Source organism: Balaenoptera ricei, chromosome X (assembly GCF_028023285.1).
Source record: "Balaenoptera ricei isolate mBalRic1 chromosome X, mBalRic1.hap2, whole genome shotgun sequence".
Lineage (NCBI taxonomy): Eukaryota > Metazoa > Chordata > Mammalia > Artiodactyla > Balaenopteridae > Balaenoptera > Balaenoptera ricei.
Genome location: NC_082660.1, coordinates 29,195,420 through 29,221,578, shown reverse-complemented (window position 1 = coordinate 29,221,578; position 26,159 = coordinate 29,195,420). Strand labels below are relative to the sequence as shown.

Below are 26,159 nucleotides of genomic sequence, written 5' to 3'. Positions count from 1 at the left end.
AACCAGTCACCAACTGTGGTTAGATAGCCCATAGACATTCTACTTTATTTTCCCCTTTCAAGGAGATCTGGGCATGCGATCGTAGGGGAAGAAGGAAGAAAGAAATTCAAGAAGCAGCAAAATGAAAGAAAATTTGGCTTATGGAAGAGAGGTCTTTCTAATACAATAATAATGCCAATTATATATATATGTGTGTGTGTGTGTGTGTGTGTGTGTATAGATATATACATATAATATATCTCCTCCATGTACATACACGTAGAGCGAAAGAGAGCAAACTCTACTTTTCAGCAATGTAAAATTCTACTCAGTTATTTACCTAAAGAGAAAAGTCAGTCTCTATATAATAAGCATTATTCATAGATTGTCACTCTTCAGAGCTCTTCATTCCACCTTAATACCATCTTTCTTAGAGGGTTCACAAGACACTGTTATCTTCCAATATTTCCTGTCATTTTTATAAGCAAAATTATTCCGGCTGTATTCAAGGGAGTGAATCAAACACTATGCCTGTCTCCTCCCAATTCTGCAGTGTTTTTATTCTGGAGTGCCTAAGGCAGCTATGAAAGAGAAGAGAAGTCACCTAAGGAGAGTTAGAGGGTATGCGTATCAGGGAGAAGTGGAAACCCCACCCCTTTGAGCTCAATTGATTTTTTTCTAATCTGTATTTATATGTGACTGTCATGTGTGTGCTGATTTTATGTGTGGATAAATATGAACCTCAGATCTGTTCTTTGTGCTGATTAGAAAAATATTCTTTTCTCCCTTCTTTTACACTCCATCCTTTCTCCTTCCCCTGCTTCCTCAACTGAAACATTAAGTTATTAATAAGCAAATTGGGGTAATCATTTTGATATACTGTTGTTTGATTGATAGATTCATTCACTAATTCTTTTTTTAAAATTTTTATTGGAGTATAGTTGCTTTACAATGTTGTGTTAGTTTCTGCTGTACAGCAAAGTGAATCAGTATATGTACACATATATCCCCTCGTTTTTGGATTTTCTTCCCATTTAGGTCACCACAGAGCACTGAGTAGAGTTCCTTGTAATATACATTCATTAATTCAATAAGCATTAATTGAGCACTGGCTGGGTGTTAAACCCTGTACTAACTGTTAGATTTAAGGATGAAAATGATAAAACCCTTGGCCTCAAGGAGCCCAGAGTATAGTTGGAGAGACAAATGGGCAAATCAGTCACAGTGCAACATGTTCCGTCTTCAAAGGTTTATCCCAAAGTGTATATACTCTGAGCTGGAGATGTCTCTGATGCTGCCCTGAGAAGCCTAATAGTCAATTAGATTATGATGTTTGGGCTGAGAGGATGCTGGGAAAATCTGCTACTACCATAGAAATTATACACAGGTTTTTGGATATCTTCATTCAAAATAGTTCATGGTCCACATGAGCCACTGTCTTGCCTTTTTATAAGGAAGAATCTAAGTTCTGCATCGTGAAATTCTTTGGACCTTCCTGGCTTTCTCCCTGCCTTTTGCCTGCCAGTATCCTAATCATCCTTGAGGGACCATCTCCCACAGCTCCTCAACCACAGTTCTGGATCCTCCAACCAGTTATGTTTCTCCCTTCTTCAAATCTCTAAAGCTCTTTATTTGTACTTTATTTGAACTAATTGTGTTTAGTTTTTGGAGAACATTCTCTATCGTTATCATTATCCTATTAACTCTTTGAGAATATATTTTTTCATCCCTATAGCCCCGTGCAGTATCTAGTGGAGTGCCTTAAATAAATGGGCAGTAAATAAATCCCAACAAATGTTAAGTTAAATTGCTCCAAATTGTGTGTTTACTTTTACACTGGCATTCAGTGATAATATATGTTGAAATAAACACCAAGATCTAATTCTGTTTCTGCTTATTATTTATTTAAATAATAACATTTTAATCCAATTGAGTTATGTCCTTCAGTGATACTTTAGATCCAAATTTGTTTTGGCATTGTTTTAAATGCCATCAAGTGATTCATACGGGTTTTTAAAAAATATTCTTTGAATGGATAAGTGAAAGTAAGCAAGCATCATCAGAATATGATGCCTATTTTTTTTAATTCAACATTTCTTTGATGAAATATTTATTTGTGGGCTTTTCCTCCTGTATTTCTTTTCTAGATGTGGTCTCACAAATCATTTCAGAAGTCAGTCCATTTCAAGATGTTTTTCTTTTGTGCTTTTTTTGCTCCATAGAAAATCAAGTTTATTCCTTAAAAATGCAGCAAATGATTAAGCAAATTAGAGGAATTATCATCATCAACTCCAAATTTCTTTTTTCCTGCATCTAGTATCAGTTCCTTAGCCAGAGTCATCTTTTAACATGAAGGCTGACCCTGTTCCCTCCATATCCATGTTTAAAACTCTTCTGTACCTTTAAGATAAACTCCCACACTCTTGGAGTAGCATTCAAGGTCATTCATGATCTAGTTTCTCCCAGGCCCCATTTCCTTGACTCCCCATGAGGGAGATATATAGCCAGAAAATCAAAGCTACCTAGACACTACTCACCTTGTATCTCCATACTTCTGTCTGCTGGGAGGACCTTCCACCTAACCTCACCACCTCAGCCCAAATAATTCTTCAAAATAATCTCAAACTCCAGAATAGACTTCTGGACCACAGGGGACCCTAAATCTCTCAATCAGTAAGTCATACAGGAAAAGCATGCCCCCCAAAGCTGTTGTTTAAATATTTCAAAGTTAAATGGTTAATAATCATATTTACAGAAGAAGACATGGCAACAAAATGGTGGCATTTGTATAAAAACTACGAAAGGATATAAAAATGTTAAATCGTACAGCAAAATTGAAAGAATTTTACCGTGAGCATCCGTATAGCCACCACCTATATTTTGCGATTAACATTTTACTATTCTTGCTTTATAGTATATCCACCTATCACGTGGGCAATTGACATGATGCAATTGTGACCTCCAAGTACACTAACGGTCAACCTATCTGAGAGATCATGGAAAAGAAAGGCTCCCAGACCAAATTAAAACAGTCAAATCACACAGTTTATTAAAATCAGTTAAGACACACAGTGAGAAACAAGGGGGAAAGGTATGGGATAAGTTAACACACTTAGGGCTGATTATAAACAGGCTCGAGGGCCACATTACTTGAATTCTGGGATACGTATTGCCTATATGTCCTGTCTCTGCTGCATCAGGCTTCCCCACTAAGGGTGCGCTTACAAGGACCCAAGTTGAGTTTCCAGCAAGGGAGCCAGCCATGGGGTGGTGACTGGGTCAGTGACACACACTTTACCAGAGACAGAGACAAGAATGCATGGCCACGGCTATAGCTTGCCAATTAGCCTGATAAATAGCTGTGTTGTTCTTAGGCAGAGGATTTAGGGGGCTAGAATGGGTGTCACCAGTGGGTGGCTGAATTAAGACCTCGTGAATATTAAGTGCACATGAATATTTATTTTATCCTGACTATTTAGCGCCTCTTGTATATTTAGTGCCTCTTTTTTTTTTTTTTTTTTTTTTAAACAAACAAACATTTGCTTTGACCTTTTTTTTTTTTTTTTTTTTTTTAAATTTTTATTTATTTATTTATGGCTGTGTTGGGTCTTCGTTTCTGTGCAAGGGCTTTCTCTAGTTGCGGCAAGTGGGGGCCACTCTTCATCGCGGTGCGCGGGCCTCTCATTATCGCAGCCTCTCTTGTTGCGGAGCACAGGCTCCAGACGCGCAGGCTCAGTAGTTGTGGCTCACGGGCCTAGTCACTCCGCGGCATGTGGGATCTTCCCAGACCAGGGCTCGAAGCCGTGTCCCCTGCATTGGCAGGCAGATTCTCAACCACTGCGCCACCAGGGAAGCCCTTTAGTGCCTCTTTTACATTTGATCTCATGTGTATTTAGTATATTATGAATCTTTAGTGCCCAGGTGCCTCATGAATATTAGGTATCTTTTGGTCCTTCCATTCCTCACTATCTGTGTTTAACACAAACCTGCTCTACCTGTTAACTACTTACCTTACACTTAACACATTCTAAGAATTCTGTACGTCTAACAAACTTTTTCTACTAGCTAATTACACCTAAAACATCTTAAAAGGTGTTGCCAGTGTTTTACAAGTGCAAACTTATTCATCTAGTATAATTGAATATTCACAAAAGCAAATACACATTACACTCAGATATGTAGTCTTTGTTTCTGTTACATGTGTCCTTTTGACCAGAAGTCCTTGGTTATTAAAAAAAAATCAAGGGCTATAATATTTGAACTGGATTTGATACTCCCTACCTAACCCTGATATTCCCTTCTCAGGACAGGAAGAGTGCTTTTCTAATTTTTTTTGCTCAGTTAAGGTGTGATAATAACTCTCTAATTGGGCTAATTGTCCCTGGGCCAGACAATACACAAATATCTGTCCTTAGAAGTATAAGTATGTGGATGTACCAAAGGAATGCAACACTGCTTAAAAAACAATAGCAAGCATGTATTATTTCTTTCTTCCCTGAATAAAGCCCTGAATGGCTCCCCCGCGATAAAAGTGGCTTATAACTTTGCAGTGGTGTGCTGGAACTGGCTCACATAGGCTCCTAAGAGCCAATTGTATGCATCTCTTTCCACTGAATTCCTCATTCAGTGACATCAAGTTGGTAAGTTGAAATTGGTCACGGTGGGAGTATTTATACCACAGAAATAGTCAAACGCTACAATTAGGGCACCCTGAACAGCCCCAAAGCCTGTTATTTAACATTTACCAGCATTCCACTGCTTATATAGCCTTTCATGCTCTTACTTTATGTAACCCCCTCAGGCTTTATCCCTCTTCACTGAACTCCACAATCAAATGAAGTATTTTTATTTCTTGTTTCTGCCCCTGCATGCACAGAGCTCCTTCTCTTAGGAACACTCTGTCCCTCCTCTCTCACCTTTGCTTGCTGGCACCTCATACAGACACTCCTGAATATCCCAAACTGGTTCCCCTGCATCTTTAATGTGCTACCTCAACACATTTATCTTATCCTTTGTCATATGGTATTTTAATTGTCTGTGGATTTGTATTCCCCTCTAAGCTGTAAGCTTCTTCAGGTCTTTTCACACTTTTTTGTACTTGTATACATCTTCCACATAATAAATATTTACTTAAAGCCTGAGTGAATAAATAAATAGCTAAAAGGAGTCAGTGAATGGATATTCAATACTGGTTCATTTTGTATCAAAGTGGTAACATTTTATTTTTATTTTTTTAAATTTATTTATTTATTTTGGTGTGCTGGGTCTTAGTTGAGGCAAGCGGGATCTTTAGTTGCGGTGTGTGGGATCTTTTTATTTTAGTTGCGGAAGGCGGACTTCTTAGTTGCGGCATGCGAACTCTTAGTTGCGGCATGCATGTGGGATCTAGTTCCCCAGCCAGGGATAAAACCTGGGCCCCTTGCATTGGGAGCGTGGAGTCTTACCCACTGGAGCACTAGGGAAGTACCGGTAACATTTTATGTATTACCTTGCTTGGTGCTATGATCTGAATGTTTGTGTCCCTTCCAAATTCATATGCTGAAATCCTAATGTCTGGTGTGATTGCGTTTACTTGGTGGGGCTTTTGGAGGGTCTTAAGCCATGAGAGTGGAGTCCTCATAAATGGAATTAAAGTCTTATAAAAGAGGTTCCAAAGAGATCCCTAAACCCCTTCCACCACGTGAGGCCATAGCAAGAAGGCACTGCACATAAGCATGCTGGTGCCTTGATCTGGGACTTCCCAACCTCCAGAACAATGAGAAATAAATTTCTGATGTTTGTAAGCCACCCAGTCTGTGGTATTTTGTTAGAGCAGCCCAAACAGACTAAGACACATGGGGAAAGGAACACAAGGCCACACTCCCTGGCCTGGCTCATTTAAGAAAATCCTAATGTAGAAGAGACCAACATCTGGCTGGGCAGAAGTACCAAGAACCCAACACTCGTGTTTCTCCCCACCAGTTACCAGCTAGTACAGATTATAGTCGTATTTACATAATGGGAAATGATGAGATTAGAGGCGATCTCTAAGGCAATGGCTCTGATGACCATTCGAATCAACTGGGAAGCTTAAAAAATGCCCAGACTGCACCCCAGGCCAATGATACCAGACTCTTTGGAGGAAACCCACATATCACTATGGTCTTCTGACTCTCATATTCTCTCCTTTCAGCATAGGTGAGAATTAAGGGAAGAGTTTTAACAGCCAGCTTTTCCACACTCCTTCTTAGACACGGATATTGTTTCATTGGTAGTTTGTGAATAGCTGCGGATGTTAGTAAAGCTTGACTGCAAAAAATTTCTGCTCCCACGCATTCTCATCCCATTTTGACACCGCATAACTGTTGGCGAAGGCAATTTCAACAATGAAGAAGTGGGAGAAATGACTACATTTTATGTAAATATGTATGCCTTTGAAATCTCAAGGACATATGTCGTAATACCATTTAAGATTTTAAATGAAAACAATACTTAAGATTCCTCTATAATCAAATTTCTCAGCAGTAGAAAGTATTGTCTTTTCTTTATAGCTATTAAACATATGGCTAAGAAAATGTTACGCTACAAGCCTTAGGATTTGAAATCTAACTTTATATTAATGCATACACTTTATTGCACAATCATGTTTGTTTTCTAATTATATTTGAAGAGTAGCTATCATTCGCTTTTTAAACTTAAAGATACCGGCTGTGGGATGTCAATTATATGATGCTCTGATAAGGCTTGATTATATGGTGATTGTTAACATACTAAAATACTTACCTGTTTCTTACGTACTAATATATTTAAAACAAAGAATAAAACTCAAAATAGCCTGAAATTCTTTCTAGTTAGTCTTTCTGGCTTTGGACAGCGGACAAACAATCCCTTGCAGCTAGTTATCTACTTCCATCTTTAAAAGGCCTTACCCACGGGCTAGACGGTGTATACGTGAAAAATGTAAATGAAAATTTCAGATGACAGAAACGTCCAGGAGAGGACCACTCATGAGGGAGGGGATGGTAATGTTTAAGAACTAAACTCAGCTAGGCATTTACCCTTCCTGTTATGCAGCTAGAGCAGTGGTTCTCAAAAGTTGACGATGCCCCAGAATCTCCTGGAGGGCTTGTTAAAACACAGACGGCTGGACCCGACCCCCAGATTTTCTGATTCCTTTAGTCTGGAATTCACCCTGATAATTTGCATCTCTAACAAGTTCTCAGGTGGTGTTGCTGGTCCATGGACCACAATTTGAAAGTCACTGCTCTGGAGAAAGGGAAAGCACTCTCCGCTTGCTAGATTTCCGTAAGTCTTGTTCCAGTTTCCCATGGACCTCCTGTGCTTGCTTCCTTCCTTCCTTCCATAATAATTATCATCATAGCAGCAGCTAGTAATTCTTGAGTACTAAGTTCTAAGCACTGTACATACACCACAACAAACCTTCGGGGAAGGTACTATTATCATCTCCATTTTGCAGGTGAGGAAACAAATAGGAAATTCTCCAAAGGTCCCAGAGCTGAGACTCAAGCCTATGTCTGGTTGACTCCAGAGCCCAGAATCTTAGTTTGTTCCAGATAAGCTCATTTTGTGCTCTGATTTTCACAACCACAGCATTCTAACATGAGGCTGAGAGCAGCAGCTGGCAGTGAGGGCACCTGAGCATCCTGACAGAAGGAGGAGACACTGATTGTCTGCCATCCATCCCTCCTCCTGCCCAGTATCCATCTGAGAGGTACCAAGCAGCTCTGTCAAGAGCATCCGGAAGTTTTTGGGTGCCGGACAGCGTTTGGGCATCTGCTGCTGGGGATGAATCGGAGATGCTCGCAGAGCACATTCAGATACTATTTATAGTCTTCTAGGAAAAATATCAATGTCATGTCAAGAGGTCCTTTATGATGTGAATCGTAAAAGGACTGCAGACTTTAAATTATATGTCAGTGATGGTTTTTTGTCCTTTATTGTTAAGTGACAGATATTTACATTAACATTTTATTGGTACTTTTCTTTAGGGAAATTTCTCTTTTTTGATTTCACACATTATATGATAATTACTCATTTACAACTTTTACCCGTACATACAGAGCATCCAGTTATGAAAATGCCCTGAGATTTGAGACTTGCTATTTTGGCTTTAAGAACTCTGACCTAGCCCTTGAAACGGAAATAGTTTTTTTATGTATGTAGTCAGAACTGAACCCAAAGCACATCTTTTAAAACTCTGAGGAATTTCTATGCTGCAGTTTTCTAGCCATAGGTAAGATTTTACCTTAAAATTTGAGGGATGAATTCAGTTTACATACAAAGAAATGTAGGAAGTTTTGCAAACCCGATCAAATCCTGTGTATACGGTGTGTGCATCTGTTGTCATTTGGAGTACAAGATCCTGTATACTGTTTTGTGGGTGTAGATTGGAGATAACATCTCAGATCATGTAGAAGAGATGCTGTAGATATCCTATCCATATCCCTTTAGGTTTGGGGTGGTAGATGGACATATGGGCCAGGACAGAAGTGCCAGTAAGGGATAAGGAATGAGAGTAGGTCTGTGAAAACCTCAACTTTCTCTCCCCTCACTGGGATAATTTTGAAGCATGTTCCACAAGTTCTCAGAGGGTCCTAGGAATGCTAAGCTCCAGTTGCCCACATCAGTGATCTGCTCAGTAAAGCATTCGTGATTGTTTCTCCCCCTTCCTGTCTCCCTTTCCTAGTCCCCACAGTGTTTTCGAGGATCACCTCCTAAATAAACTACTTGTACCCAAATCTTCTTTCATTTTCGTGGGAACCCAGACTGAAACACCATGATGGGCATGGAGATTGTTACTTTGGGGCTTGAGTGGACATGTTGGCAATATTATACCACTTATGTATATGTAACCTGTGTAATGTTAGCATACACGTTATTAGGATTATTTACTGACCAAGATTGCTAATCTGTATTGGAAATAGTTAAAATAAAAATAAAATAGTTAAATTGGGCCAAATGCTTGCCAAATGCTTTAACATTCGATTGCATAATTAAACTAGTAAAGAGGAAAGGAAATTATTAGCAACTCTATCTTTAAAGGCAACTGATGTCCAAGGAAGTCATGAAGAAAACTCTTTGTGTTGATAAACCGAAAGCCTGTTCTAGCAGACTTCTGTGCTTATTGTTCTGTTTCTGACCATTTTATTCCAAACAAATAGACTGGCTTGTAATTATACCCCACCCTAACCAAGCACAGGGCCCCCATTCTTTGAAACAGTAACTAATTCAGTTGCGAGGAGAATATGAAGAGGGAGGGTGCATTATAAAAGGACTGAAATGAAAAGTGTGACCATTTCCATTGTGGACTCCTTGCCAGTGGGGAGTTGATGGCAGAGCATGGTGGGAGATCTGAGGCATCAGTTGGCTCTGTCTCCCGGGGATTCCTGAGGTTCAGGTGCCACCCTGGAGAGTGACAAATGTTCTTTCTCACCTTCCTTGAGTTATAGCTTAGATGATTCAAAGCCAAAGGGCTGATGAGCTATTAGTGGGCTGCATTGCTTGTTTTTGCCTGCTGAGCAATTTAGAGATTTCAAAATAATCTCAAACATAAGCTTCGGTGTAGTGTGTGCTTTAAGCCAAGTACTGCAACTTTTGGTTGAAAATACTGTATAACCCCATACAATCTCTTATTCAGAGGTAATGTTGTCAAAGATTTATGAAGTCAACAAGCTATAATGATTTTTTTAAATATCTAGTGGAACTTGTGCTGTGAAAAGCCATAATTTCAGAGGTATGAATTTATATACATGTTTTTGGATTTGCAATTTTCAGTTTGATTGTTTTTAAAAATCATGCATTTTAGCCTAAATTAGGAGAAATATGTCATTTTTTTAAAATAAGTTTATTTATTTATTTATTTTTGGCTGTGTTGGGTCTTCGTTGCTGCATGCGGGCTTTCTCTAGTTACGGCGAGTGGGGGCTAGGCCTGTGGGCTTCAGTAGTCGTGGCTTGCGAGCTCTAGAGCGCAGGCTCAGTAGTTGTGGCACATGGGCTTAGTTGCTCTGCGGCATGTGGGATCTTCCCGGACCAGGGCTCGAACCCGTGTCCCCTGCATTGGCAGGTAGATTCTTAACCACTGCGCCAGCAGGGAAGTCTGAGAAATATGTCTTTTGTGGCAATATATAATGTGCAGAGAAACATAAAAACTAGGTGATGTGTTTTCTGAAAGAGGGCATAGTCACAGTATATCAGGCATAAGAACTTTGAATTCTATTTATTTCTTGTGGCTTCAGAAAAGATTGTTCTGGGAATAGAGAATTCCATTTGGGAAACCTAGCACATACATATTTCTCGCAGTAGCAGAGTTAAAATACTTCGAGGGTTCATTTGAAAAAGCCTACAGAATTTTTGCATGTTGGGAATAGCTTTATATTCTTACACATTGCACTCAGGATTTCTATTCAAAGCAAAAATAACCTTGCATAGACCTTGGTTATTCTTTCACATTCTAAAATAATCTATTCCTTCAAGGTAGTTACTCTCAATCTTGATTTTGTGATACTTCACATCATCTTTAATTTACTCCAAAGATTTTTGGAAGAGTCAGAAAATCATTTACTTTAACTTGAAACATCAGTGAGTGAAATACAGATTTTTTTTAAAGAGGAGTAGATAAGGAGGGGTCCAAGAGGTTGTATTTAACTGCCCTCCCTCTTTGCATTTATGAAAATGTTTCTGCATCATTTTCCTATTTCACACAATTTGGGTAATTTATACCCTCCTCGTTTTCACGGACCTTCATGGTGCAAAAGAAGTTACCAGAGATTACTTTGAAATAGTGTCTTTCTTTGGTGAGTTCATATATCATTTTATTTGTGAAAATCTAATTAGCATATCTTTTGTAAAGTAATCGACATACTTTTTTTGTTAAAGTTCACTACTTGTGTATTCATGTGTGTGCATGTTGTCTTCTACATGCCAAATGGCTGCATGCCCTAGCCCTCCTATTTAAACGTTAAATTATATAATAAATGTTATGTCATAAACATGAAGACATTTCATTCAAAAAAATGATTTTCTAATTTACCCATAAAAAAGTTGAACGAGAAAGAAGAATAGTAGAATGTATTAGTCCTTTTCATAATGCTACCATTAAACAAAAATACTTAAATTCCAAAATGACTTAAATGGGCCTGAGGTGAGGGATTAATAGCTCTGGAGTAATTTTTCCCTCTTTTCCTCCCCTGACTTCTTTTCTTCATGACAACATTTTCACTCCCAATAATTTAAGCATCCACTACTTTTGGAGCTTGGGAGTTGGAGAGTGAGGGCCAGAAGGAAAGGCAAAGCAGGAGGGGCGTTCAAGTATCAGGGTGATTAATAGAGTCACCTGGAGAGCTTGTCAAGACGCAGATTCCTAGGTCCCACCCCAGAGATTCTGATTTAGCAGGTCTTCAGCAAGGCCTGAGACTCCATTTCTAACAAGCTCCCGGGTGATACTCAGGCCGCCCATCCATGGACCATTGAGGAGCCCTGTTCCTGGAGACAGGACAGTGAGAAAGTGAGGTCAAAGGCTGTGAAAACACCTCTGGTTTTTCTCTCTCTCTGCCGATTCACTTGTCTGCGTGATTTTGCATAAGTCCCTTAAATTCTTAAATCTCAGTTACAACAACTGAAAAGTAAGAGAGTTACCCCACATCTGGTGGCTTTCAAACCATGCTTCAAGGCATTCTACAAGTGCTACAGGGTGCCTCAGAGGCCAAAGGGGCAGATGGGGCGAGGGGGTCATATGAGCTCTTTTCAAGGCTCCCAACCCCCCACTTGAACACTTTGATCTTTTATCTCTTTCATATATTACACTTCTGAGTATGGTTTCATTAAAAAAAGATTTTATAACTTAACAAATTTGAAGGAAGTGAAAAATCCCAAGTCTGAAAATGACTCATTGCTTAAAAAATGTATAGAACTGAAGAGTTTCGATTTAGTATACAGTTCCAGAAATTCTCTGGTCCTTCCACAGTCCCAAGTGTGCTACAAGAGCAGGCAACGAATGCCTTCTTTCTGCTCACAAATGTATAACTTCATTTCATGCACCAGGAAGCCCCTTATCTGATGTGTTTTTAGCTAAACAGACTGCCGAAAGTAGAGGGCAACATGAAGCGTTTCTCTGCAGAATCACGTCTGATTCAGTAAAGATCCAGCATTCCCCAAATAGATACTAATTACCTTCTGTTACAGAATTTTTTTAGAACATAATTCTTAGTTATATCTCTAACTATTGTGTGATTTGACCATTTTGGAACTAAAAAACTACCCTATGGAATCCCATTCAAAGGAGTTTGCTCCAACTATTGCCACACTGGTGGTTTGTCTAATTTATACACCAAGCTAATTTTTGCATGGTGGTAGCATTTCATTATAATCAGCCTTCCTTTTTAATAAGACAATGTATATATCAAATTGTAGATTTCAGTCTTTGTATGAATTGAAAGCTCTTTTCCCAGGATTAGGTTATGTTAACCAGATTGTAATGTTCTTCTTTTTCTTATGTTCTTTAAATCCCCTTCACCTCATAACTACACCAGTACATTTCTACTATCTTGGAAAAAATTAATTCCAGTTACGTGATGGAAATTTTTACTGTAAAAATATAACCTGCAGTGTAAATTTTTCTGTCAGATTATCAACTAGAACTGGTATGTTTTTTTCTAACTAGTAATTTGACTTATCTCCCTGATTTTTAACAGTGGGATGGGAAAATGAAGATTGATACCTTTCAATATCCATTCATTCATTCGGCAAATGTGTATTAGGAATGTTCTATGTGTGAGGCACTGGAGAGCTGTTAGAGATACGAAGATAAGACCAGGTCCCTGCCTGCAGGCACTTCCAAGTCTATGCCGTTGTTAGGGAACTCTTCTGTCAGTAGGTGAGATGTGGCCCACATTGGCTCTGACAAGAGACGTGACGGCTGCACCAGCTAACTGAGAGGAGGCTAGAGGGACTGTCCTGGCTGTTGGTGTGGCAAGTCCCCAAGGAAAGGGACCAGCTATCCCAGTGACAGTAGCCCAAAGGAAGTTGTAAACTTAGGTCTAGTAACTAAGATATGAATAACTAAAAGATGGGATCTGGTAGAAGGGGAAGAGTGTGTCAGCACCTTGGTTTGGGAAGGGAGGACAAGGTAGGTTTTATCCAGAGAGGAGCAATTCCTAGGTAACAACTAGTGTCCATTTCCTTAAGGAGAGAAAATTGGCAAAATATGGTCAGGTACCCAGGGTTCAAAGCCAAGTTCTAACTTCACCTCAAGGAGGGGTCCCTGAGGTATAAACCACCACCAGAGCAGTCCAGCCTAAATGACTGAGGACCTAAGTGGTTGCTAAAGGGAGAGGCTGCAGCCCAAGGAAGCTCAGCTCAGACCCACTGGATACTGGGGTTGAATTGATGTAACACAGGGAAAGCGCCTGATACGGTGTATGGCACAGCGCTAGTAGGTGCTCAGTAAATGCTTACTGACAGTGCTGCTGTCACTGCTGTTTTTGTTGTTACAAGACTTAGGGAAATAATCTAATACAAGAGATGATTGTCTCATGGGCCTAGAGCTTCTCATATTGACTGGCTGATTTTTATTCACCCAAGATTAGACACAATCATTACTTCAGGAACAGCAACTGTAAAGAATCCAGGGCAGGCAAAGAATGATAACTTGCTGTATCTTGACTGCCACAGTCTTGGTGGATGACCTCTCTATACCGTGGTTTCCTTACATGTACAATGAAATTATTGTACCAACTTCATAGGGTTGTTATGAGAATTAAGTGAATTAATACATTGGACTCATTTAGGCCAGTATCTGACACCTAGTGAGTGCTCAGGTTAATCTCAGACCCTGTCTGCTAGTGGGCACCCTGATACACTGTGGGGTGGGTTTTAGAAGTTCATTGATTTAGAGGTAGGAAGGGCTGATCTTTCAGCCCGCAGGTCGTTAGCATATGTGGCTGGTAAAGTCCAGAGCAGCCAGAGGCTAACAAAGCCCTGTCAGAAACCGTAAATGCCCATTTTCACAACTTCTACAGTACTCGTCATTTTTTTCCCCTAGAATACTTTTTCTAAGGCAAGGGAAAGAGTAATTACTGCAGATAGCATGCAGTATTTTTTTCATCACATGTTTTCAAAAATCGTGATGAGGAAAATGTATCACTCCTGTGAAGAAACGCCATAAGGAAAATGATTTGAGAGATCTAGTAGAAAGAAATATGGTTCTTAACCTGAAACAAGTATCAGAAGGAAGTCACAGAAGGCAGAAGGAATTATGGTAATCACGGTGAAATCGAGAGCTCACGCCAGTTACCAGAATGGCAGTGGCAGCATTCATCTCACACCCCTTTCATACTGGTCCTGCGTGAGCTTCTGCTGACCTGCCTGGCTGGTTAGAATTGCTGTGGGCATGAAATGGAATGGAGCTGTGGGCTCAAGACTCTTGGCCTGATGCCGGGTCTGACCGTGGCCTTTGACTTTGGTCTTGGATTTGATTCCGTGGAACTACCATATTTTGCAAAATCCCTTGAAGATATATCCCTTTTTCCATTATACAGAGCAGGAGTCCTTAGAGCCCTGGGAAGATTTAGCGCTTTTCCATCCCAAGAGTAAGCCACATCTAGATTTCTGGAGATGAAGAGACACCAGGCTCTGGCCTTCCTTCTGGAGGCCCTTGTTTATTTACCCAGGAGTATACTAGGCTATTGACTTGGAATCAGTATTCAATTTTCATAGTTTGGGTATATCAGAACTGCTCTTCCTTACCCTCTGTCCTCTGGGAACCCAAAACCTGCTTGTCTAGAATTTAAAATCTACTTGACTCTTATGACCTTAACCAACTGACTTCTCTCAGTTTTCTTCTTGTGTAGACTTAGAAGGGTCACTCAGATTTCCCAATTTCTTTTGAAACTTGACCTCTTTTCTGCTAAGTTTAAGTATATGCTTAATTTCTTCAGCCTAATCAAAATTTTAGTTCTGTTCCTGCCTTACTGCTTACGTGGTTGGCGTAAAATATGCTTTGACAAGGTCACAAAGAAAATACTTGTTGGCTCACTGTTTATGTTTGCATTCAAGATAACATTTGAGACTGTGCCACTCAAAGAATTTGGTGACGACTTTCTTCATCACTCCCATACCTTATCAGCCATCAAGTCTTTCTACTTCATAAAAATGTTTTTAGCTCTTTTCATATCTATATTAGTTAGGATGGGCTAACTGCTATGTCAAACATTCCTCCAGAGGTATGACTATAAAATGGCTTTGAAATATAGAAGTGTATTCCGTTCTCATGTAAGCAGTCCAAGGTGATTCCATGTTAGTCGGTGTTTAGGTGTGTATGTGGGAAAGGAGGAGTGAGCCCACCCGGGCCAGCAAGGCTCTTCCATCTTCAATACCCACTTTCCAAGATTGCCCTTCTGAAGACATTCTGGAGCCAAAAGGGGACTGTCACAAGAGGTGGCCCACATCCCTCGCACTCAGCTTCCACTGGCTAGAAGTTTGTCCCCTGGCCACAGGTAACAGCAGAGAGGCTGGGAAGTAAAGTCTAATTGGGTACCCACAAAGAAGGAGTGAAGGTTTTGAGAGCAGCTAGCAGCCACTGCCACATTATTCATGCCCTCCCCGACCCCTGCATCGCTTCTCAACTAGGTTGCTGCACTGGCCTCTTATCTCTTACGTAGGTCCTTAGCCCCCTCTAAACTCTCTGCTACCCTTATGCCTGAGATATTGTTTTTACACGTGACTAATTCTTCACAGCTTTAAGGATAAAAGGTCAAACCGCTTAGGTGAATGTGTGATGCCCCATCCGCTTGGTAGCCCCATCTCAGATGACCCTCTCATACAAACCCTGTACTCCAATCATAAGGGAATTACTTCTTTTAATTATTTATGGTGATAACAGCAAACACTGATGTGGCATTGGACATAGTTCTGACCAGTATTTTATTAGCTCATTCATTTCTCACAATAACCTTATGAGGTAAGTGATAGTCTTATCCCCATTTCATAGAGAAAGAGACAGACATAGAGAAGTTAGATAACTTGCCTGAGGTCCTACGGTTAGTTAGCGGTACAGCTTGAGTATGACCCAAAGAGTGGCAATTCTGGGTTCTTAATCACTGTATTATACTGCTTCTGTCAAGGTTATTGTACATGCCATTCCCTCTTCTTTGAATGCCCTTCTTTCTTCATCCAACTCCTACTGAAACTTCAAGAATCAACTGAAGCTTGCATCTCTTCTTTCAGGAAGCCATCTTTGACCTCACTCTGATTTAATTGCTACTCATCTATGTCTCCTAGTGTTCTGGGCATTTCTCTGTATCTTCCTGCTCTAGCAATGGTTTTACCACCCTTCAAGACAATCGTCAGGTGATGTTCAGATTTGTATTCCCAATGTCCATACAGTATCTAAACAGTTCTGTCCGGTAGAAATATAATGCAAACCACGTATGTTATCTTAAATTTTCTAGTAGCCACACTCTTTAAAAGAAAAAAGAAACAAGTGAATGAATTGTAATAATATCTTTTATTTAACCCAGTGTATTATTATATGCAATCAATGAAAAAGTATTAATGAAATCTTTTGCGCTGTCTTCCATTCCAAGTCTGTGAAATCTGGTATGTATTTTACAACTACATCTCATCTCAATTCAGACACTATATTTTCATTGGAAATATTTGATCTGCATTTAGATTTCATAAAATTTACCATTGAAAAAGCAGATTTGTGTACCCATGTTGTTCTAAACATACTGAAGTTTTTCAATAACCGAACAAAGTATCAGTTTAAAAATTTATATTTAAACTAAAATTTAAACATTCAGTCTCAGTCTCACCAGCTACGTCCAGCCAGTGGCTACTGTATTGGGCAGAGCAGCACAACTCTAGAACATGGTGGGTTCTAAATCGATGCTTATTGACTACACTAATCAATGACAATGTAGAAAATTGTCAGTGGTTGTATCAAAATGGATAGATCCTCACCCGTTCCATACCCTAGCCTCCAGAGAGCCACGTTTTGTATCACTAAATGATACTTCTCTTATTTCTTTCTGGGCAGAAACAGTGTTAGAAATTAAAATCATGTTTCAGTTTTCCAGGATCAGCATTTTAGTCGTGTTCTAATTTACAACAACAGCTCCTTTCTCTTGTTTCTTAGTATGTAAACATTGTACAAATGATATTTTGTAGGTCACATAATATTGCCCAAGGAGAGTTTCTTCCGTTGTATGGAACTATAAGAACTACTTGGTTGCCTTCTACTTTTCAGAGTGGAAAATCCTCAGAGCAGTTTTCATCTGGAATGCTGCATTTGGGTTATTTCACAATGCCCGAACCCTCAGTCAAATATAGGTTGGTGTATGAGCAGCAGTGTCGCTCGGCTAATCAAGAGCGTCTCCTTTCCCTATGCTCAGTGTTAGAGAAATGGGGAAAGTCAGCTGGGTTTAGAGATTAGGTAAGAGACTCAGAGGCATACCTTTTGATAAGTCATAAATCATTTCCTGTTTATAAAAGCACACACTGACACCCATAAAATCTCCAAATAAATGGTGTTTTACTTTTCCTTCAAAATCTCAGTGAGAAAAGGTACTTCTGGTTTTCCGAGTGAATAAACGTAATGAATCCTGATTACCAGGTATGTTTAACCTGATTTGCAAAGCAAGTGGAAAAGCGTCTAGTATGCAGTGATAAGCATCTTTTAGACATCAGAGGACATACTGACTTAAGGGTCCATATCTTTTTTCTATAACCAGTGTATATTGGGATGTAAGTCGTTATTACTCAATTTGAATTTGTCTTATTTGTATTCACTTATTTTAAAATGCCAGTTTGTGAATATTAAATTTGTAAATTTTCCATAGCAATCTAGTGTCTATTTTGGATATCCAATTTGGATACAGAATAGCTACAGAAAGTTACTGCAAACTGATGTCTGTAGTCTGTCTCTGAGTAGCAATTGCCCAAAATTCAGGATTATCGCATTATCCTCCCCCCACCACCAATAAGTTTCTTGTACTTCCTACTTTGTAATGCTCACATCACTATTCAGTGCCTGACTTCTCCACTGAAATGTAATGACCACAAAGATAGGGATCACATCTGTTCTCTGTACCATGATATCTCCAGTGCCTAGCACCATGTCTAGGACATTAATAGACATTTAATCCCATTCTTTACCTCTTCGCACCGGGACAAAAGTCTTTGCAAGTATTCTTCCACCATTTGTGTAGATTCAAGCCAACTATGGCTCATAATGATATTACAGATGATTTCTCTGTTATCCTACTCAAAATTCCTCCTCCTCCTGCAATGCTTAACCTGACTGACAGTGGCCCTTACTACTTATAACATTGGCCTTTTAGGGGGTGCACTTGTCACTGTATTTTATGTGATAGTTTTACGATGTTGAAGACTATTTCCTGTGATCATGCTGTGTTCTCAGATGGCAAACCTAGATTTATTTATGCTTGCGAACCAAGGCGGGAAGTTAACCTTGAAAATAAGTTAAAATTTGAAAGGTAGTAAATCACAGGGCTCAGATTTATAATTTATCTCAGTAAGGAATCTAGAGACCAGGTGTCAAAGAAGGGACATGGGCTAGAAGTAGAAAAAGAAAAAACTAGGTTCTCCTCTGGCACTGAGGTTAACTTTGAGCAAGTTGCCTTACTTTTCTGGACCTTAATTTTCTTATCTGGAAAATAAAAGGATTAACTAGATCAGGGAAGGCAAATAAGTTGATGCCTTTCACTTCTCCCTCATTTTGCCCGTGAGAGACAACACTAATCAATCAGTGCTGTATCAGAACATTACTCAAGACAATGCTTCATGCAGCTGTCAACCACTAACATAGTTAGCACATAGATGAAACCTCCACATGACCTTTAAGATACTTTCTGTCTTTAAAATTCTAATAGCTCTATTAAATAGATTTAAAATCAAGAGTACAATAATAACCATTCTTCACCATCAAAAGGCAGTTTGAAAAAAAATAAAGAAAATGAATAACCCTTCTCTTTTGCTTCTACTCCAAGTCACCATGAAGCGTTGTTCAGGTTGTAAAGCATACAGTTCACTGTGTGGATGGTGCATCTTTGGTTTGTTCAGTGCACAAACTGCACAGGTGTTCATGGCCTTGTGCTTCCATAAATTTATTTCTAAATAGCTGTACCTCAGTTTTTTGGCTTCTAATTTGTTTAAGTTTATATATTATTTCTGGAAGATTTATGATATATGAAAAATATCACCATAGGGGAAATTTTTGATATCCCATGATGTTCATTAATTAGGATTTTATAATTTAAAAAATTAAACAGAAACCTATGTACTAAGAACTCATAAGACATTAACCCTTCCATATAAAACAATAACAACAAAAAAATTTAACTGCCAATGATTAGAAGGGAGCATGGTGGAATAGTCTTTTGATGCAAGCATACATTTATTTATACATTTATTTCGTGAAGAGTTTTGATGTTCCAGACACTACGCTACACTAGAGATGCATCATAAATAAAGAAGACAGGTTTGATCTCTGTGTTCTTTGATCCGTAGTATAATGGAGGAGGAAGGAAATTAAACACGCATCTATTATATGGTAAAAGCAGTGCTATGCTAGTGCTGAGTAGACATAAACATAACCCCATCCTGGTTTGGTGGGATGAGGAGGGCTTCTCCAAGGAAGTCTCACCTTGGCTGAGACCTGAGGAGAAACAGGAGTTAGCCAGGTCCAGTTGGGGATTTGGAGGAGAATTCCTGGCAGAGGGAATAGTATGTATAAAGGCCTGGAATTGAGAAATGTCGTGGCAGTCCAAGGAACCAAAAGAAGCTTAGTAAACTGGAGACAGGACACTAATGAAGTTATCCAGGTGAGTGATGATGATGATCTAGACGAAGTTGTGGTGGTGGAGATGGAGAGCAGTAGGAAGGACCCAGATGCGATAGCTATCTAAAGGGTAGAGTTGATGCTATTACGATTGTTAGATTATGGTAGGTGAGTTGAAGGGAAGAGTTAAGTCAGACATCTAATTCAAACAATCAGGTAGATGGTGATACCTTTCTTCCAAACCCTTTGCAAAAGAAATGGAGTCTGTTTGAAGGAGATGGAGGGTGCTGAAACAGGAGGGGTGGTATTGAGTTCAGCCTTGCAAGTGTTGAGTTTGAGTTGCCCATGGAACATACAAATGGATATGGCCAGGTAGCTGGGTGTGTGAGCTATACCTATGGAAAAAGTTCTGAGCTAGAGCTATTTAATTGGATTTTGTCAGTACATAGGGATTAAAACCTTGCAAGGGTTTGAAATGGTTTAGGGAAAAGTTTGTAGATAGAGAAGAAGAAAAGGCCCAGGAGTAAACCCAGAAAAACACCAGCATTTCAGGGATAAGCAGAGAAAAATAAACTTGCAGCGGAGACAGGGAAATTAGCAATTCAGTAGGTAGGAGACAAACCAGGTGCGTGTGATGTCACAGAATCCAAGGGAAGAGAGGCTTTCAAAAAAAAAGTAGCATTCAGGTTTGTCAAGTACTATGAAAGAGACGTAAAAGATAAGACCAAAAAATATTCCATTAATTTAGCAACACGGTGGGTACTGATAACCTTGATGTGAGTAATTTCACTGTTGATTTTGAAGAACCCAGTAATTACTCAGTGGTAAATAGAGAGCCAAGATTACAGTGGGTTGAGACATGATTGGGAACTGAGAAAATCAAGGAGCAAAGGTAAAGCAAGTCTTTCAAGACTTGTAGCTGTGATGGGAAAAGAGAAAGACCATAGTAACAGAAGATGGATATAGGGGCAAGAAGAAGAGCATGGTCTTAAGACAGGAGGGGCTTGAGCATCTGTAAATGCCAGTGGGAAGGAGACAGTAGAGAGGGAGAGGTTGAGGATGCAGAAGAAATGAGGGATACCCAGTAACCTCAGGTAGGAATGAAGGCACATCTTCTACTGTAGCTGCAGGGGAGGAGGGAAGAATAGGTGTAGTTGCTGGTACTTTTGTTAGGTGAAAGCTTAAGATAGGGTCCTTCTATTGAATTTATGTGTCTCATTGAAGCGGAAACAGTAGTTAAATGCGGAGTGATGGGGATAGAGTCTGAGATTCAAGGAGAGTGGCAATTTGAAATAGCTGCTCTGGGATATTAGAGAAAGTGTTGGCTACAGAATCAGTGAGCAATGAAATTCTTTTTGTTTGCAGCTTTAAGTCCATTTCATTGCTTCTAAGTTTATGAAAACTGTTTCAGAATCTTCCTTGTACTTATTTCCATCTCTTTCTTTTCCTTCTTTTTTTCTCACCTCCCCAATTTAAACTTTCCCTAAATTTTTAAAAATTAAATATACACCAATGTCCATGAAATCTGATAAAAGATATTGCAAAATAAATTTTGATTTCTGGTTTGTTGGCTTGTTTGTTATTATTAATCCTAGGCCCCAAAGCTACCTTGCATAAGATGAGGGGTTCTGGTAGAGAAGAATAGTTTTTAATTATGTCATTAATTTAGGACCATGTGGCTAGTCCAAACAGGTAAATAGGCCAAGAAAAGTCTACCTTGAGATTTTAACTCCCAGGATAGGTTTTCTACCTAATCAAAAGAACCCAGTAATTACTCAATCTCCTCTTAAATGGTGTCGTTTTCTGTGCAAACAGTTTTACCCTTTAGCTGATTTTCTAAGTGTTAAATTAAAAAAGATTCTCTCAGGTTTGTTCGTCATGTCCTAGAATCTCTGCTGCGTTAAGAGTTGTCCGGCTTTCACGGTGCTTTGTATTCAGAGTACCTGATCTAAACCATGATATTATTCCTTTAAAAGAGAAAAACCTTAGCCCGGGCTGGGACCGTGTCTGTCAAGTTCATCTTGGGACTGGGCACCTGGTGAGTGTTCAGTGTTTGTTTGTAAAATGAATGAATGGATGGATGGAGAATGGCAAATGATAATCCTACCATCATACCAGGGGAAGTGAGGAGAACTGCTGTGACTTGGAAAACTGGAGGAAAAAAATGGTTAAGACAATCATACAGTAAACTGGACTGCTAGCAAGGTTCCCTACCGTCTATGACATGCCAAGGTGACCAACTCCTTGACTCTCATTATCAACCTTCTTTGATGTTCTGCAGTTACTTGACTTCTTACATAACTGATCCATTCATTAATTTATCCAATGGTATATTTGATAACTCTGTTGAAAACAAAAGCCGCTGCATGCCAACTCCCATCCTGGAAGCTGGAGATACAGCAGTGAGCAAGGCAGATATGGTTCCTGCCCTCAGGAGCAACCAGACTAGCAGGAGGTTTCCATTGCACTGTCTTCTCTCTGCTTTTTTCCAAAAGGAAAAGGCTGATGTGTATAATTTGCCATATCTCTTTGAAGTTCTATGATTAGGGACTTTGAATTTAAACCAATTCTTTTTTTTTTTTAAGTTGTTTCTGAGATATACATTTTAAAGTAATAACTAGAATTATGACTTATAACATTATACCAGAACATATAAGATTTTTAGAAATTTCATGTAATGTCTGAAACATTTATATTAACATATTTCCATACAAATCACCCAAAGAAAGTTTAGTATTAGTTGTTTTTTTTGTTTTTTTATACTGCACGTTCTTATTAGTCATCAGTTTTATACCCATCAGTGTATACATGTCAATCCCAATCGCCCAATTCAGCACACCACCATCCCCACCCCACAACGGTTTTCCCCCCTTGGTGTCCATACGTTCTCTACATCTGTGTCTCAACTTCTGCCCTGCAAACCGGTTCATCTGTACCATTTTTCTAGGTTCCACATATATGCGTTAATATACGATATTTGTTTTACTCTTTCTGACTTACTTCACTCTGTATGACAGTCTCTAGATCCATCCACGTCTCAACAAATGACTCAGTTTCGTTCCTTTTTATGGCTGAGTAATATTCCATTGTATATATGTACCACATCTTCTTTATCCATTCGTCTGTCGATGGGCATTTAGGTTGCTTCCATGACCTGGCTATTGTAAATAGTGCTGCAGTGAACATTGGGGTGCATGTGTCTTTTTGAATTATGGTTTTCTCTGGGTATATGCCCTGTAGTGGGATTGCTGGATCATATGGTAATTCTATTTTTAGTTTCTTAAGAAACCTCCATACTGTTCTCCATAGTGGCTGTATCCATTTACATTCCCACCAACAGTGCAAGAGGTTTCCCTTTTCTCCACACCCTCTCCAGCATTTGTTGTTTGTAGATTTTCTGATGATGCCCATTCTAACTGGTGTGAGGTGATACCTCATTGTAGTTTTGATTTGCATTTCTCTAATAATTAGTGATGTTGAGCAGCTTTTCATGTGCTTCTTGGCCATCTGTATGTCTTCTTTGGAGAAACGTCTATTTAGGTCTTCTGCCCATTTTTGGATTGGGTTGTTTGTTTCTTTAGTATTGAGCTGCATGAGCTGTTTATATATTTTGGAGATTAATCCTTTGTCCGTTGATTCGTTTGCGAACATCTTCTCCCATTCTGAGGGTTGTCTTTTCGTCTTGTTTATGGTTTCCTTTGCAGTGCAAAAGCTTTGAAGTTTCATTAGGTCCCATTTGTTTATTTTTGTTTTTATTTCCATTACTCTAAGAGGTGGATGAAAAAAGACGTTGCTGTGATTTATGTCAAAGAGTGTTCTTCCTATGTTTTCCTCTAAGAGTTCTATAGTGTCTGGTCTTACATTTAGGTCTCGAATCCATTTTGAGTTTATTTTTGTGTATGGTGTTAGGGAGTGTTCTCATTTCATTCTTTTACATGTAGCTGTCCAGTTTTCCCAGCACCACTTACTTAAGAGACTGTCTTTTCTCCATTGTATATCTTTGCCTCCCCATGCACCTATGGTAAACCAATTCTTGATCCATGACTTATGAATCAAAATCCTGAATTTTGTCGTTCATGTTCTTGGTTTTTGTTTTTCTTTTTTCTTTTTTTTTTTTTTTTTTACCTCCCTGTTCTCCTTAGATATGCATAGAAATGTCTTGGGAGAAACTTTTGATTGACATGGGAGCCCCTCAAAGCCATTTTTGTAGATGTAAACTTGGTATTTATTACATGTCAAGTATGAAATATGTATGGAATGAATTATTTCTCCATAAAGGAGAATTCAAAGTAAATTTCAAGAAAGTGAATTCTTTCCAGTTTGCATTGCTGACAAATGCAGAAACTCTGATGTTCATTTGCTAAGAGGAATATGGCAGATGATACACAATAGATGTTGTAGCAACATTCACTTATATTCCTTTTTTAAAAAAAAATAAAAGATCTTTCTTTCAAGAAGCTATTCTAGGATCTTTCTCTTGACAGTGTCCTAGTTCTTATCTCTGCTACACACAGGCTCACAAAATGTTTTCTTTGAAGCGCATTTTGTTATTGGCCCTCTTTTTATTTTCCTTCCCATAGAAAACAGAGCTGAAGGTGTCCACTCCGCACGGTGAGGAGACACCTGAGTGCACACACCGTGGCCCGAACCTCTGGCCTTTCTCTGCCTGTCATTCCCTAAATGCGAGAAACAGCCACAGGGATCAATTCACCACCCTCAGTGAACCCCAGGCAGGAAGGAAACATCCTGTCACAGACCTTTTGTTGCTTGGAGAGAATGAGTAGGAAGAAAGGCTGCCTCAGCTGATAGTGAAAAAGCATAAGGACTTAGGACATTTTTCCCGCTTTACTGATGGCTGTAAATTTACCCATCCTGCTTTTCCCAGGACAGTCCCAGTTTATGCCTGTTATTCTCATGTCATTATTAATAGCACCCCCATATACTCTCAAAAGTATTCTCATTTGGACAAGAAACTAGAGAGTCACCCTTCTACATGGACACACAAGTAGAAAACCTTGACCTCCAGAGATGGTCAGTGCTTGCCATGTCTGTGTCTCCTGATGTTGGAACTTGGTACTTTTAAGAAATGAAATTATGCCTGAGACATATGCAGAGTAGGTGAATGCAGCTAGATGATTAAAAAATTCAGCTCAATTTATTGAGTGCCTAGTATGTGCTAAGCACTGTGCCAGGTGCTGACAGCACAGAGGTAAGCTCGCTTCTCCAGAGCTCACCTCACATGTGTGAGCCAGGCCTGCAAGCTCACCGTCTTTCCTTAGTATCTCTTCACTCCTCCCCATGACTTAAATATGAAACAAGTTTGTGATATTCTTTTTTTGGGAGGTTTAATGTCAGTGTATCATGTTTAATTAATAGAACATCATGTTATGAAACTGTTGACTCAGATCTTTTCCCTAGGCATCAAATATGTTGTCAGTGTAAATTTGACATCTAGATATGAGGAACAAAAGAGATAAGGAAAATAATGGTGAGATTATTGTAAAGAATGATGACATAATGTGTGGCTATTTTAATGTGTTGCCACAACCTAAAGTATCTTGTAAAGTATTTTCTTTACAAATAAGACGTTAATCCAGAGATACAAATCCCTCTGCCTGCCTCACTTCCTACCGCCCTTTGTTGGGAGATCACATGGCTGTGACAAAGAGCCATGTTGAGAAAACCATAGAGTTTTATTGTTTGTAGATGTTTAAGGCTACAAACTTCCTTTGACTAAAGGAAGGTACTGCCAGTACTAGAAACAAATAGAGAAACTGGCTCTGAGGGTCAGAGTTCACTTCAGAAAAAAGAAGCTACTCTAGGTATGATAATCAGAGAATGGTTTAGTACAGAGGATTAGCTGCATACTAAATCTTTGGAAAGGCTGAAGGAGCAGATTTTAGCCCTGGCTTCCAGCACAGAATTCTAAAGCCAGATAGAACTGATCCCCTAGGGAACTACCATCTCTGAAGTACCACTGAAGCAATGAATTTAAGAACATACTCTGTAACTGTGAACTAAGATTCAGGAAGTTGAGATCTAGAAGCTACCACTTTTGTAGCTCCTGTTAGCAACTGCCTTTCTTCAACCAGGAAGCTGGAGAATACACTTCGGAAATATGATATGGGAAATCTCATGCTTCTGTGACTAAACTAGCCGACAGAAACAGCCAAAACGGACAGGGAGATGGCCAAGACCCTACTTCCACCTTCTAAATCACTCACAGATACATCTATTGATGTAAGGTTGCCAGATTTAGCAAACAAAAACAATGCATTCAACATACTTACACTAAGAAAAAATCCATTGTTTATCTGAAATTCGCGTTTAACTGGGCACCCTGTATTTTATCTGACAACCCTAACTTATTAAAACCTAATTC

At 39.3% G+C, this 26,159-nt stretch overlaps 1 protein-coding gene across 6 annotated transcripts in view; it reads left to right on the top strand.

Moving 5' to 3' along the window:
• Nucleotides 1-26,159, top strand: part of DMD (dystrophin) — a 2,476,968-nt gene that overhangs the window by 2,028,421 nt on the left and 422,388 nt on the right. The gene's annotated exons all lie outside the window — the stretch shown is intronic.